The 13,725-nt window shown below is 47.1% G+C and overlaps 1 protein-coding gene across 5 annotated transcripts in view; it reads left to right on the top strand.

Moving 5' to 3' along the window:
* The window catches only part of FSTL3 (follistatin like 3), a 256,859-nt gene that overhangs the window by 30,075 nt on the left and 213,059 nt on the right, over nt 1-13,725 (top strand). For 2 of the 5 annotated variants that reach the window (XM_056518022.1, XM_056518019.1), the window contains exon 1: nt 2,403-2,584. The exons of the other annotated variants lie outside the window; for them this stretch is intronic. The gene's annotated coding sequence lies outside the window, so the exon portion shown is untranslated. Of the gene's footprint in view, nt 1-2,402; nt 2,585-13,725 lie in introns of those variants that run through there. 5 annotated transcript variants of the gene reach the window in all.

Here is a 13,725-nt window from a genome sequence, read left to right as displayed (position 1 = left end):
CGTTATATCGCAGAACCGGGACCCAGGACGTACCCATACGTCCTGGGTCCTTAAGAGGTTAAAATATTTTAAGAAGTGCATATATATGTGAATAAGCCCCTTTCCTAATAAAAGTTCCGATAATGACAACAGATCATGTCACACAAGATTATCCTCATCCCTGTATATGGAAAAATTGGAGTTGTAGGGGTCAGATGGGTGGGGCTTGCCTCGGGTGTAAAAGGAGCTAGCTACAGCTCTCCCGCCGCTAATAGCCTGGAATGCTGCGATCGCTGTGGCCGCTATTAAACCATCAGACCACCGCTGTCTAAGTTGACAGCAGTGTCTAAAGGATCTTATATCCATCCCTGGTGGTCTAGTGGGGTGGATCGTACTATTTTGGTTGAAATTATTTTATCTACCAGGACAAGTGGATTTTCTTGAGGGACGAGTAGATTGTGTTCCGCTTTAGTCCCTTGGACAAGTAGTTTTTTATTTAATTTCCACACCCCTGAAGGTGCAAGTGTGCTCACACATACACGGTCAGACTAAAACTCAGATCAAATCAGCAGCACTTCGCAAAGGCTGAAGGACATAGAAATAGCCCCATCTATGCTGCTAGTAGCCAGGGACTGTATTTCTTTCCTGGCCAGAGAGAAATACACAAACTGATCAGTTGTGCTTATTACAAGGATGTGAAGTTCTTGGCAAACAGTTTATTATTACACTGCTCACCAATTCATCTCCAACTAGAGTTGTTTCTATAAAAAGAGACATGTTCTAGTAAGTAAAAGTGTAGCTAAAAGCAAACAAAAATAGAAAACCAAACATAAGAACTTTTCTTCCAAGGTGCTTGACCCCACTGCTTGGGATTCTTAAGATCAATCAAAGTGTTGTGGACTCATGAACTGTGAATAAGTCAGTGAAGGCAGCAATCATTTTGGACGTTTCCCTTTCTTGTAAGAACAACAAAAGCCTTGCTTTTGTATAGCAGACAGCATTGTTAATTTGTCAGCATGCATGATCTAGCATGCCAACGCAGACTTTCTAGCAATTGGCCTTGCATCTCAATGACTTTCTCTTCTGTCTTCTTATGCCACTGTTGACAGTTGTTGTTGACAGTATCAAGTGAAGTGTCTGGAATTAATGCCAAGAAAACTTGCTGCCAAAATACCTTTTAGCAGAAATGTAACAATGAAGTGAATGTTGTCTCACAGAGTTGTGAATAGAATATATTAGTATGAATATACTGTATTTAAAATGTTGAGCCTGAAGGTATTGTTTTTTTTTTTTCATGGACAAAAAGAGTAGAATTGGATTAAAAAACAAAGGAGCGAATGTTTTTAGTTACTACAGAACTAATTTGGAAAATATGGTGTGCTCATCTGTGTGCCAGCTAATTTTTTTTTTTTTCAAAGATATTTTTGTTTGCATTTTCAAAACATTTTTTACAAACATGTACACAGGGCATACCCTGAGCATAGAGACATGAATACGGGATAAACAAAAAATAATGGCAAAGTGTCCCAAGATGCAGAAAATCCCAAAGTGCTAGCATAGATACCCATCCCACCCAAAAGCAGAATTCCCAAGTACCCAACTACCCCCCCCCCCCCCTTCACAGATTCAAAATGCAAAGAATAATCACCAACAGCGAATCAGACACAGGTAAGGAGAGCTCTGGTTCTTTTTAATTGCTGAAACAACTGTTTATTTTTATCTATAATGTAACATACAGGTATAACTTACTTCACAGCGGGGGGATGTGGATACTGTAAACTATCCCCCCTCCTGGTTCCTTTCGGATAACTGGGCGGCAGCTCCACTTGTCACCGAGATGTAGAAAAAACTACCAGTTGTACTATTAAAAATGGGTCCTCTATTACTTAAAGAATTGCATCATAAAAACATATTACCAATCACAACGTGTTTTGGGGTGTCTGGTCTGTTATATAATGCTTTCTCAGGTTTTCAGATACTCTATGACAAACTATATATAAATATTTATACATCTCAAGTACTTCATATCGCATCCACATGGGCTCTCCACGTCCTACGTCACTTCTAGTACCTCGCTGCGTCCCATGTCATTTCTGGCACCTTGCCTTGTGACTCTTTTTGTGCACCTCAGGCTGGCCGGCAGCATGTCACATCCGGCTCCCCGTGGAACACATATCGCTTCCGGTCGCTGATGTGCCTCATGTCACATCACATCCGGCTTGCCGTGGAACGCATATCCTTTCCGGTCACTGACATGCTCTACTGGCCGGCAGGACATCACATCCGTTCCCACCTTTTTGATGTGCTCCACAGCTTTTGAGACCAGAAGTAATTTGCGTTCCATAGTGGGACCGGATGTGACATACTGCCGGCTGGCCAGTGGAGCCCATCAGAGACTGGAAGCGATATGCGTTCCACTGCAGGGCTGGATATGACAGGCTGCTGCCAGCCTGAGTAGCACAGAAAGGGTTTTTAATAGTACTACTGATAATCTTATCTACGTCTCAGTTACTGGTGGAGATGCCGCCCAGTCATCCGAAGGGAGTGTGATATGTGAACCAGAAGGGGGGAAAGTTGACGGTGTCCACATCCCCCCCACTGTGAGGTAAGTAATACATGTATGAGTTACATTATGGTATACTGGAAACTATGTTGGATCTAGGAGTATACTAGTGCTCTCTACTGTTTCTTGTGAATTATGGAAACAACCTCTCGGAGATGTTTCATTTTGATGAGCTGGCTTGGCTTTTTGGTGTACTGGTGGGATGCTGAATTGATACCCACAGCCCCCCACAGACACCTGGTGAGTGCTACCTGCCTATCCTATCTGTATGGTGATTAGAGTTGGGTTGTAGCACTGTCTGCCTGTTTTTCATTTTGTTTCTCTCTTGATCATCTTTGAGATGGAGTCCACTCGTAATTAATTAAGTTGATTGGACAAGATTTGGAAATACAGACCCCTGTCTATATTAGGTCTCATAGCTGACAATGCATCTCAGAGCAAAAACCTAGCCACGAGGAAGGAAAAAACTGCCCGTAGAGATTAAAGAAGGGATTGTTTGTTATCTCTTCCTCAGTAGCCATAATGATATCGCTACTGAGGAAGCAATATCAAACAATCCCTTCTTTAATCTCTACGGGCAGTTTTTTCCTCCCTCGTGGCTTGGTTTTTGCTCTGAGATACATTGTCAGCTAGGAGACCTTATATAGACAGGGATTTGTATTTCCAAATATTGTCCAACAACTTAAGGGGTCATTTTATATTTGCCATTGTACCCCAAAATGCGTTTAGCCTTATCTACATATTCACACGTACCCCAAGTGTGGCTATGGATCAGCAGCAAGGACTCGCCTGTATTCATGCAGTCCATCTATTCAGGCTACTATTAAATGAGACACGCCTCACTATTGCTCAGCTGGAACAGTCAGAACGTTACCATCCAAGCAAAGCCAAAGGCACACCATCAGTGTTACGCCGAGCGCTCCGGGTCCCCGCTCCTCCCCGGAGCGCTCGCTTCACTCTCCCCGCGGCAGCGCTCCGGTCACGTCCTCTGACCCGGGGCGCTGCGATTCCGCTGCCAGCCGGGATGCGATTTGCGATGCGGGTAGCGCCCGCTCGCGATGCGCACCCCGGCTCCCCTACCTGACTCGCTCTCCGTCTGTTCTGTCCCGGCGCGCGCGGCCCCGCTCCCTAGGGCGCGCGCGCGCCGGGTCTCTGCGATTTAAAGGGCCACTGCGCCGCTGATTGGCGCAGTGGTCCCAATTAGTGTGTTCACCTGTGCACTTCCCTATATCACCTCACTTCCCCTGCACTCCCTTGCCGGATCTTGTTGCCTTAGTGCCAGTGAAAGCGTTCCTTGTGTGTTCCTTGCCTGTGTTTCCAGACCTTCTGCCGTTGCCCCTGACTACGATCCTTGCTGCCTGCCCCGACCTTCTGCTACGTCCGACCTTGCTTTTGCCTACTCCCTTGTACCGCGCCTATCTTCAGCAGCCAGAGAGGTGAGCCGTTGCTAGTGGATACGACCTGGTCACTACCGCCGCAGCAAGACCATCCCGCCTTGCGGCGGGCTCTGGTGAAAACCAGTAGTGGCTTAGAACCGGTCCACTAGCACGGTCCACGCCAATCCCTCTCTGGCACAGAGGATCCACTACCTGCCAGCCGGCATCGTGACAGTAGATCCGGCCATGGATCCCGCTGAAGTTCCTCTGCCAGTTGTCGCCGACCTCACCACGGTGGTCGCCCAGCAGTCACAACAGATAGCGCAACAAGGCCAACAGCTGTCTCAACTGACCGTTATGCTACAACAGTTACTACCACAGCTTCAGCAGTCATCTCCTCCGCCAGCTCCTGCACCTCCTCCGCAGCGAGTGGCCGCTCCTGGGATACGCTTATCCTTGCCGGATAAATTTGATGGGGACTACAGATGGATCCAGACAAACTCTCTGCCGTCTTAGATTGGCCACGCCCCTCCGGACTCCGTGCTATCCAACGCTTTTTGGGGTTCGCCAATTATTACAGGCAATTTATTCCACATTTTTCTACCATTGTGGCTCCTATCGTGGCTTTAACCAAAAAAAATGCTGATCCCAAGTCCTGGCCTCCTCAAGCAGAAGACGCCTTTAAACGACTCAAGTCTGCCTTTTCTTCGGCTCCCGTCCTCTCCAGACCTGACCCTTCCAAACCCTTCCTATTGGAGGTTGATGCCTCCTCAGTGGGAGCTGGAGCTGTTCTTCTACAAAAAAATTCTTCCGGGCATGCTGTCACTTGTGGTTTTTTCTCTAGGACCTTCTCTCCAGCGGAGAGGAACTACTCCATCGGGGATCGAGAGCTTCTAGCCATTAAATTAGCACTTGAGGAATGGAGGCATCTGCTGGAGGGATCAAGTTCTCCTGTTATTATCTACACCGACCACAAGAACCTCTCCTACCTCCAGTCTGCCCAACGGCTGAATCCTCGCCAGGCCCGGTGGTCTCTGTTCTTTGCCCGATTTAATTTTGAGATTCACTTTCGTCCTGCCGATAAGAACATTAGGGCCGATGCTCTCTCTCGTTCCTCGGATGCCTCAGAAGTTGAACTCTCTCCGCAACACATCATTCCACCTGACTGCCTGATCTCCACTTCTCCTGCCTCCATCAGGCAGACTCCTCCAGGAAAGACCTTTGTTTCTCCTCGCCAACGCCTCGGAATCCTCAAATGGGGTCACTCCTCCCATCTCGCAGGTCATGCAGGCATCAAGAAATCTGTGCAACTCATCTCCCGCTTCTATTGGTGGCCGACTCTGGAGACGGATGTTGTGGACTTTGTGCGAGCCTGCACTATCTGTGCCCGGGATAAGACTCCTCGCCAGAAGCCCGCTGGTTTTCTTCATCCTCTGCCTGTCCCCGAACAGCCTTGGTCTCTGATTGGTATGGATTTTATTACTGATTTACCCCCTTCCCGTGGCAACACTGTTATTTGGGTGGTCGTTGATCGATTCTCCAAAATGGCACATTTCATCCCTCTTCCTGGTCTTCCTTCTGCGCCTCAGTTGGCTAAACAATTTTTTGTACACATTTTTCGTCTTCACGGGTTGCCTACGCAGATTGTCTCGGATAGAGGCGTCCAATTCGTGTCTAAATTCTGGAGGGCTCTCTGTAAACAACTCAAGATTAAATTAAATTTTTCTTCTGCATATCATCCCCAGTCCAATGGACAAGTAGAAAGGATTAACCAGATCTTGGGTGATTATTTGCGACATTTTGTTTCCTCCCGCCAGGATGACTGGGCAGATCTCCTCCCATGGGCCGAATTCTCGTATAACTTCAGGGTCTCTGAGTCTTCCTCCAAATCCCCATTTTTCGTGGTGTACGGCCGTCACCCTCTTCCCCCCCTCCCTACTCCCTTGCCCTCTGGTCTGCCCGCTGTGGATGAAATTTCTCGTGACCTTTCCATCATATGGAGAGAGACCCAAAATTCTCTCTTACAGGCTTCATCACGCATGAAGAAGTTCGCGGATAAGAAAAGAAGAGCTCCCCCCGTTTTTTCCCCTGGAGACAAGGTATGGCTCTCCGCTAAATATGTCCGCTTCCGTGTCCCTAGCTACAAGTTGGGACCACGCTATCTTGGTCCTTTCAAAATTTTGTGTCAAATTAATCCTGTCTCTTATAAACTTCTTCTTCCTCCCTCTCTTCGTATCCCTAATGCCTTTCACGTCTCTCTTCTCAAACCACTCATCCTCAACCGTTTTTCTCCCAAATCTGTTCCTCCCACTCCTGTTTCCGGCTCCTCGGACATCTTCTCGGTCAAAGAAATTTTAGCTGCCAAAAAGGTCAGAGGGAAAAATTTTTTTTTAGTGGACTGGGAGGGTTGTGGTCCTGAAGAGAGATCCTGGGAACCTGAGGACAACATCCTAGACAAAAGTCTGCTCCTCAGGTTCTCAGGCTCTAAGAAGAGGGGGAGACCCAAGGGGGGGGGTACTGTTACGCCGAGCGCTCCGGGTCCCCGCTCCTCCCCGGAGCGCTCGCTTCACTCTCCCCGCGGCAGCGCTCCGGTCACGTCCTCTGACCCGGGGCGCTGCGATTCCGCTGCCAGCCGGGATGCGATTCGCGATGCGGGTAGCGCCCGCTCGCGATGCGCACCCCGGCTCCCCTACCTGACTCGCTCTCCGTCTGTTCTGTCCCGGCGCGCGCGGCCCCGCTCCCTAGGGCGCGCGCGCGCCGGGTCTCTGCGATTTAAAGGGCCACTGCGCCGCTGATTGGCGCAGTGGTCCCAATTAGTGTGTTCACCTGTGCACTTCCCTATATCACCTCACTTCCCCTGCACTCCCTTGCCGGATCTTGTTGCCTTAGTGCCAGTGAAAGCGTTCCTTGTGTGTTCCTTGCCTGTGTTTCCAGACCTTCTGCCGTTGCCCCTGACTACGATCCTTGCTGCCTGCCCCGACCTTCTGCTACGTCCGACCTTGCTTTTGCCTACTCCCTTGTACCGCGCCTATCTTCAGCAGCCAGAGAGGTGAGCCGTTGCTAGTGGATACGACCTGGTCACTACCGCCGCAGCAAGACCATCCCGCCTTGCGGCGGGCTCTGGTGAAAACCAGTAGTGGCTTAGAACCGGTCCACTAGCACGGTCCACGCCAATCCCTCTCTGGCACAGAGGATCCACTACCTGCCAGCCGGCATCGTGACAATCAGATACTACTCCTGACTGCCCAGAGTGTGCCAGCTCAGTAGATGTTGTACAGTGATGGCCGTAAATGTTGGCACCCCTGAAATTTATCAAGAAAATGAAGTATTTCTCACAGAAAAGGATTGCAGTAACACATGTTTTGCTATACATATGTTTATTCCCTTTGTGTGTATTGGAACTAAACCAAAAAAGGGAGGAAAGAATGCAAATTGGACATAATGTCACACCAAACTCCAAAAATGGGCTGGACAAAATTATTGTCACCCTTTCAAAATGGTGGAAAATTAAGATTATTTCAAGCATGTGATGCTCCTTTAACCTGTTAAGGACCAAGGGCGTACAGGTACGCCTTGCTCCCTGGTATTTAACCTCTTGGGGTATGCATACGCCCTGCATCCCCGGTCCTTAAGGACTCAGGGCGTACCTGTACGCCCCGAGCCCGGTCCCGGTGTTTAAAACGGGGTTACGCCGTGTCCCTGCATCACACCGGGTCGGTCCCGGCTGCTATTCATAGGCGGGACCCTGGGCTAACAGCGTGCGGCACCGATCGTTGTGCTGCACGCTATTAACCCTTCAGACGCGGTGGTTAAAGTTGACCGCCGCGTCTGAAAGTGAAAGTAAACGCTTCCCGGCAGCTCAGTCGGGCTGATAGGGACATCGCGATAAAATCACGATGTTCCGATCAGCTGGGACGCAGACGGAGGTCTCCTTACCTGTCTCTGCGGCGTCCGTTCGGGGTTTGATTGCTCCAAGCCTGAGCTACAGGCTTGAGCAATCAAGCCCCTATCTCACTGATCCGTGCAAAGCTGTGGCTTTGCAGGGATCAGCATAAGAGATCAGTGTGTGGAGTGTTATAGGTCCCTATGGGAGCTATAGCACTGCAAAAAAAAGTGAAAAAAAAAAGTTAACAAAGATCATTTAACCCCTTCCCTAATAAAAGTTTGAATCACCCCCCTTTTCCCATAAAAAAAGTGTAAATAAAAATAGACATATGTGGTATCGCCGCGTGCAAAAATGTTCGAACTATAAAAATATATCATTAATTAAATCGCACGGTCAATGGCGTACGTACAAAAAAATTCCAAAGTCCAAAAGTATATAGTGTATTTTTGGTCACTTCTTATATCATGAAAAAATGAATAAAAAGCTATCAAAAAGTCCGATCAATACAAAAATGGTACTGATAAAAACTTCAGAACATGGCGCAAAAAATGAGCCCACATACTGCCCCATACGCAGAAAAATAAAAAAGTTATAGGGGTTAGAAGATGAGAATTTTTAACATAGAAATTTTCCTGCATATAGTTATGATTTTTTTCCGAAGTACGACAATATCCAACCTATATAAGTAGGGTATCATTTTAACCGTATGGACTTACAGAATAAAGTTAAGGTGTTATTTTTACCGAAAAATGCACTGTGTAGAAATGGAAGCCCCCAAAATTACAAAATTAAATTCGGCGATCAGTACATGCTGGGAGTTGTAGTTTTGCAACAGCTGGAGGCACACTGGTTGGAAAATACTGAGTTAGGTAGCAGAACCTAACTGAAGGTTTTCCAACCAGTGTGCCTCCAGCTGTTGCAAAAGTACAACTCCCAGCATGCACGGTCTGTCAGTACATGCTGGGAGTTGTAGTTTTGAAACAGCTGGAGGTTTGCCCCCCCCCCCATGTGAATGTAGGGTACATTCACACAGGCAGGTTTACAGTAAGTTTCCTGCTTCAAGTATGAGCTGCGGCAAATTTTTCGATGCAGCGCAAACTCGTAGAGGTAAGCTCACTGTAAACCTCTGCCAGTGCAAATGTATCCTAAAAACACTACACTACACTAACACATAATAAAGGGTAAAACACTACATATACACCCCTTACACTGCCCCCCCCAATAAAAATGAAAAACGTATTGTACAGCAGTGTTTTCAAAACAGAGCCCCCAGCTATTGCAAAACAAGAACTCCCAGCATTTCCGGACAGCCACTGACTGTCCAGGCATGCTGGGAGTTTAGCAACAGCTGGAGGCACCCTGTTTGGGAATCACAGGCGTAGAATACCCCTATGTCCACCCCTATGCAATCCCTAATTTAGTCCTCAAATGCGCATGGTGCTCTCTCACTACAGAGCCCTGTCGTATGTCAAGGAAACTGTTTAGTGCCACATATGGGGTATTTCCGTACTCGGGAGAAATTGCACTACAAATTTTGGGGGGCTTTTTTTCCTTTTACCCCTTATGAAAAGGAAAAGTTGGGGTCTACACCAGCCTGTTAGTGTAACATGTACACTAACAGGATGGTCTTGCCCTTTACTTTTTATTTTCCCAAGAGGTAAAAGGAAAAAAAGACCCCCAATATTTGTAACACAATTTCTCCTGAATACAGAAATACCCCATATGTGGGTGTAAAATGCTCTGCGGGCGCACAACAAGGCTCAGGAGTGAGAGCGCACCATGTACATTTGAGGCCTAAATTGGTGATTTGCACAGGGGTGGCTGACTTTACAGCGGTTCTGAAATAAACGCCAAAAAATAAATACCCACATGTGACCCCATTGTGGAAACTGCACCCCTCATGGAACGTAACAAGGGGTATAGTGAACTTTAACACCCCACACGTGTTTCAAGAATTTTCATTAAAGCATTTAAAGCATTTCATGAAATACCTGTGAGATGTTAAGGCTCACTGTACCCCTTGTTACGTTCCTTGAGGGGTGTAGTTTCCAAAATAGTATGCCATGTGTTTTCTTTTTTTTTTTGCTGTCCTGGCACCATAGGGGCTTCCTAAATGCGACATGCCCCCCAAAAACCATTTCAGCAAAATTTGCTTTCAAAAAGCTAAATGTGCCTCTTCTGACCATTATAGTTCGCCCGCAGAGCATTTTACATCCTAACATGGGGTATTTCCATACTCAGAAGAGATGGGGTTACAAATTTCTCCCATTTTCCCCTGGTAAATTTTGGGGAAAAAACTGCACTTTAAGGATATGTCCGGTGCAGACTTTTTCTATTCCTTCGTGCCGTGCCCTTAGTGAAAAAAAAGTTTTTTCATTTACACATCCGACTTTAACAAAAATTCATCAAACACCTGTGGGGTGGTAAGGCTCACTGGAACCCTTGTTACGTGCCTTGAGTGGTGTAGTTTCCAAAATGGTATGCCATGTGGGGGGGTTTTTGCTGTTCTGGAACCATGGGGGCTTCCTAAATGTGACATGCCCCCCAAAAACCATTTCAGAAAAACTCACTCTCCAAAATCCCATTGTCGCTCCTTCCCTTCTGAGCCCTCTACTGCATCTGCAGAACACTTGACATACATATATGAGGTATGTGCTTACTCGAGAGAAATTGGGTTACCTCTTGTAAAAATTCAAAAACTGGGTCTACAAGAACATGCGAGTGTAAAAAATGAAGATTTTGAATTTTCTCCTTCACCTTGCTGCTATTCCTGTGAAACACCTAAAGGGTTAACACACTTACTGAATGTCATTTTGAATACTTTGAGGGGTGCAGTTTTTATAATGGGGTCATTTGTGGGGTATTTTTAATAGGAAGGCCCTTCAAATCCACTTCAAACCTGAACTGGTCCATGAAAAATTCAGAATTTGAAAATTTTGTGGAAAAAAAGAAAAAAACTACTTGTCCAAGGGACTAAAGCAGAACACAATCTACTTGTCCCTCAAGAAAATCCACTTGTCCTGGTAGATAAAATAATTTCAACCAAAATAGTACGATTCACCCCACTAGACCACCAGGGATGGATATAAGATCCCTTTAGACACTGCTGTCAACTTTGACAGCGGTGATCTAATGGTTTAATAGCGGCCACGGCGATTGCAGCATTCCAGCAGCGGGAGAGCTGTAGCTAGATCCTTTTACTCACGAGGCAAACCCCCCCCCCCCCCCCATCTGACCCCTATAACTCCAATTTTTCCATATACAGGGATGAGGGTAATCTTGTGTGACATGATCTGTAGTTTTTATAGGAACTTTTATTAGGAAAGGGGCTTATTCACTTATATACTCACTTCATAAAATATTTTAATCACTATTTTTCAGTCTTCATAGGGACTTATATATGGAGTCATTTGATTGGATAACAGTGAACAAAGCTGTGTAAGGCTAGGGTGTGGGGGGGGGGGGGTGTTCTGCTTCTCCAGTTTATATGCTGCGTTTTATTTACTCTAATTATGTGTCAGAAAATGCACCCAGCATGCCCTGATACAGCCTATGGTTGTGTGGGTGTTGCAGCATGTTGCACTGTATAGTAGTACAGTTAAGGCTATTGTGTAACATGCTGGAAGTTGTAGTTTTGGTTTGTGTCAGCTGCAGAGCCATAGGCTGTGTCAGGGAATACTGGGAATTGCAGTTAGTAACTAGAACACCAAGCATGCCCTGATACAGCCTATGGCTCTGCAGTTGAACTGAACCAAAACTACAACTCCCAGTATGTTACACTTTATAGTTCTACAGTTTAGGTTACGGTTCAACATGCTGGGAGTTGTAGTTTTGGTTCTGGCGTGTTTGCGTATATCCGTGGGGCTCTTGGTCGGTGGGTGAGTACAAAGGGGGTGGGATTCTGGGGGTGCAATTCAGTGTGGGTGGCCAGAAGCCACTAAAAATAAATAAAATGAGATAGCACAACTGGCAGCAGCACTTGTCAGTCCGCCTCTGAACAAATCATACATTTATACACATATCATACATACACCGGGCCACTGACCCCTATATTATACATTACATACATCATACATAGACACATCATACATACATCTGCTGCTGCTTCCCCCCCACATCATACATTACATACACACATCACACATATACCATACACACATCATATATACACATACACTCACACAATAAATATACACCATGCATATGCACACATCATACGTACACCTGCCGCTGCCCCCTATATCATATATTACATACACACATACACAGACACCATACACACATCATATATACCCCTGCCACTGCCCCCTATATCATACATTACATACACATCACACAGACACCATACAGACATCATATATACACATGACACATACACCATACATATGCACACATCATATATACACCCACCGCTGATACACCCCACATCATGCACACATCACACATACATGGACACTATACACATGACACATACACCATACATATGCACACATCATACATACACCCCCCCTAATCATACATTACATATATTTACAACCACCCTTCCCGCCGCCTGCATGCTCGGCCTCCTCACCTGAGCTGGTGTGAGGTGACATCCCCAGCCTGTGCAGTGCAGTCTCCTCACACACGTCCTCTCTCCGTCTGTATTTTACCCGTGAATACTTGAAACCTCCCTGTGATAAATGAGGTCCTGTGTAGATAGAGCAGGGGGAAGGTAGAGGCTGTGTGTGGGGGAGGGAGAGGCTGTGTACGTCCTCATTCTCCCCCTGTCTTCTTGTATCATACAGAGCTACGCTCTCCATCCTAATCATCTCCTGCAGATGTGTGATCTCGGGCTCTGCCCTCGCTCCTGAGATCCCCTCACACCGGCTGGGGGGCCCTGAGCAGCGGCCCCCAGCTACTGAAATCAGCTGGGGCTGCCACCGCCCTCTCCATACACCCTGAGCGCCGGTGTGAGGTACAGACTTGCATCGGCTCCTGCACCTCACACCGGCATTATAGAAAAATAAGGGAGAAGTCTGTCTGTCCCTGCTAGCCCAAAACAGGGCTAAATCTATAAAAAATTCACCTGCCCGGCGCCCAAAACTACTTGTCCCGGGCGTCGGGCGATAGCATTTCCACATCCCTGAGATGTGCAAAAAACTCTCTGGTCCTACAGTGAAAATTGGCCTGGTCCTTAAGGGGTTAAACGAGTACTCAGCCCCTAGACATCTTATCCCCTATCCAAAGGATAGGGGATAAGATGTCAGATCGCCGGGGTCCCGCTGCTGGGGACCCCTGGGATTGCCACTGTGGCGCCGCGCTATCATTACTGCGCAGAGCGCCCCGCCCCTTGTGACATCACTGCCCGCCCCCTTAATGCAAGTCTATGACAAGGGGCGTGATGACTGCCTTGCCCCCTACCATAGACTTGTATTGAGGGGGCGGGCCGTGACATCACGAGGGGCGGAGCTATGACGTAACGATGCTCTGGCCCCTGTATTGCCCGTCATTATGCGCAGAGCGAACTCGCTCTGTGCAGTAATGATAGCGTGGTGCCGCAGCGGCCATCCTGGGGGTTCTCAGCAGTGGGACCCCGGCGATCTTACATTTTATCCCCTATCCTATGGATAGGGGATAAGATGTCTATGAGCGGAGTACCCCTTTAAACTCACCTGGGGCAAGGAACAGGTGTGGGCAATATAAAAATTACACCTGAAAGCTTTAAGCATGGACAACAGAAAGAGAAGAGAACTGTCTGAGGACTTGCGAACCAAAATTTTGGAAAAATATCAACAATTTCAAGGTTACAAGTCCATCTCCAAAGATCTAGATTTGCCTTTGTCCACAGTGCGCAATATTATCAAAAAGTTTTCAACCCATGGCACTGTAGCTAATCTCCCTGGGTGTGGACGGAAGAGAAAAATTTATGAACGGTGTAA

This window comes from Hyla sarda, chromosome 1 (assembly GCF_029499605.1).
Source record: "Hyla sarda isolate aHylSar1 chromosome 1, aHylSar1.hap1, whole genome shotgun sequence".
NCBI classification, from domain to species: Eukaryota; Metazoa; Chordata; class Amphibia; order Anura; family Hylidae; genus Hyla; species Hyla sarda.
This window is presented reverse-complemented; position numbering and strand designations above follow the sequence as displayed.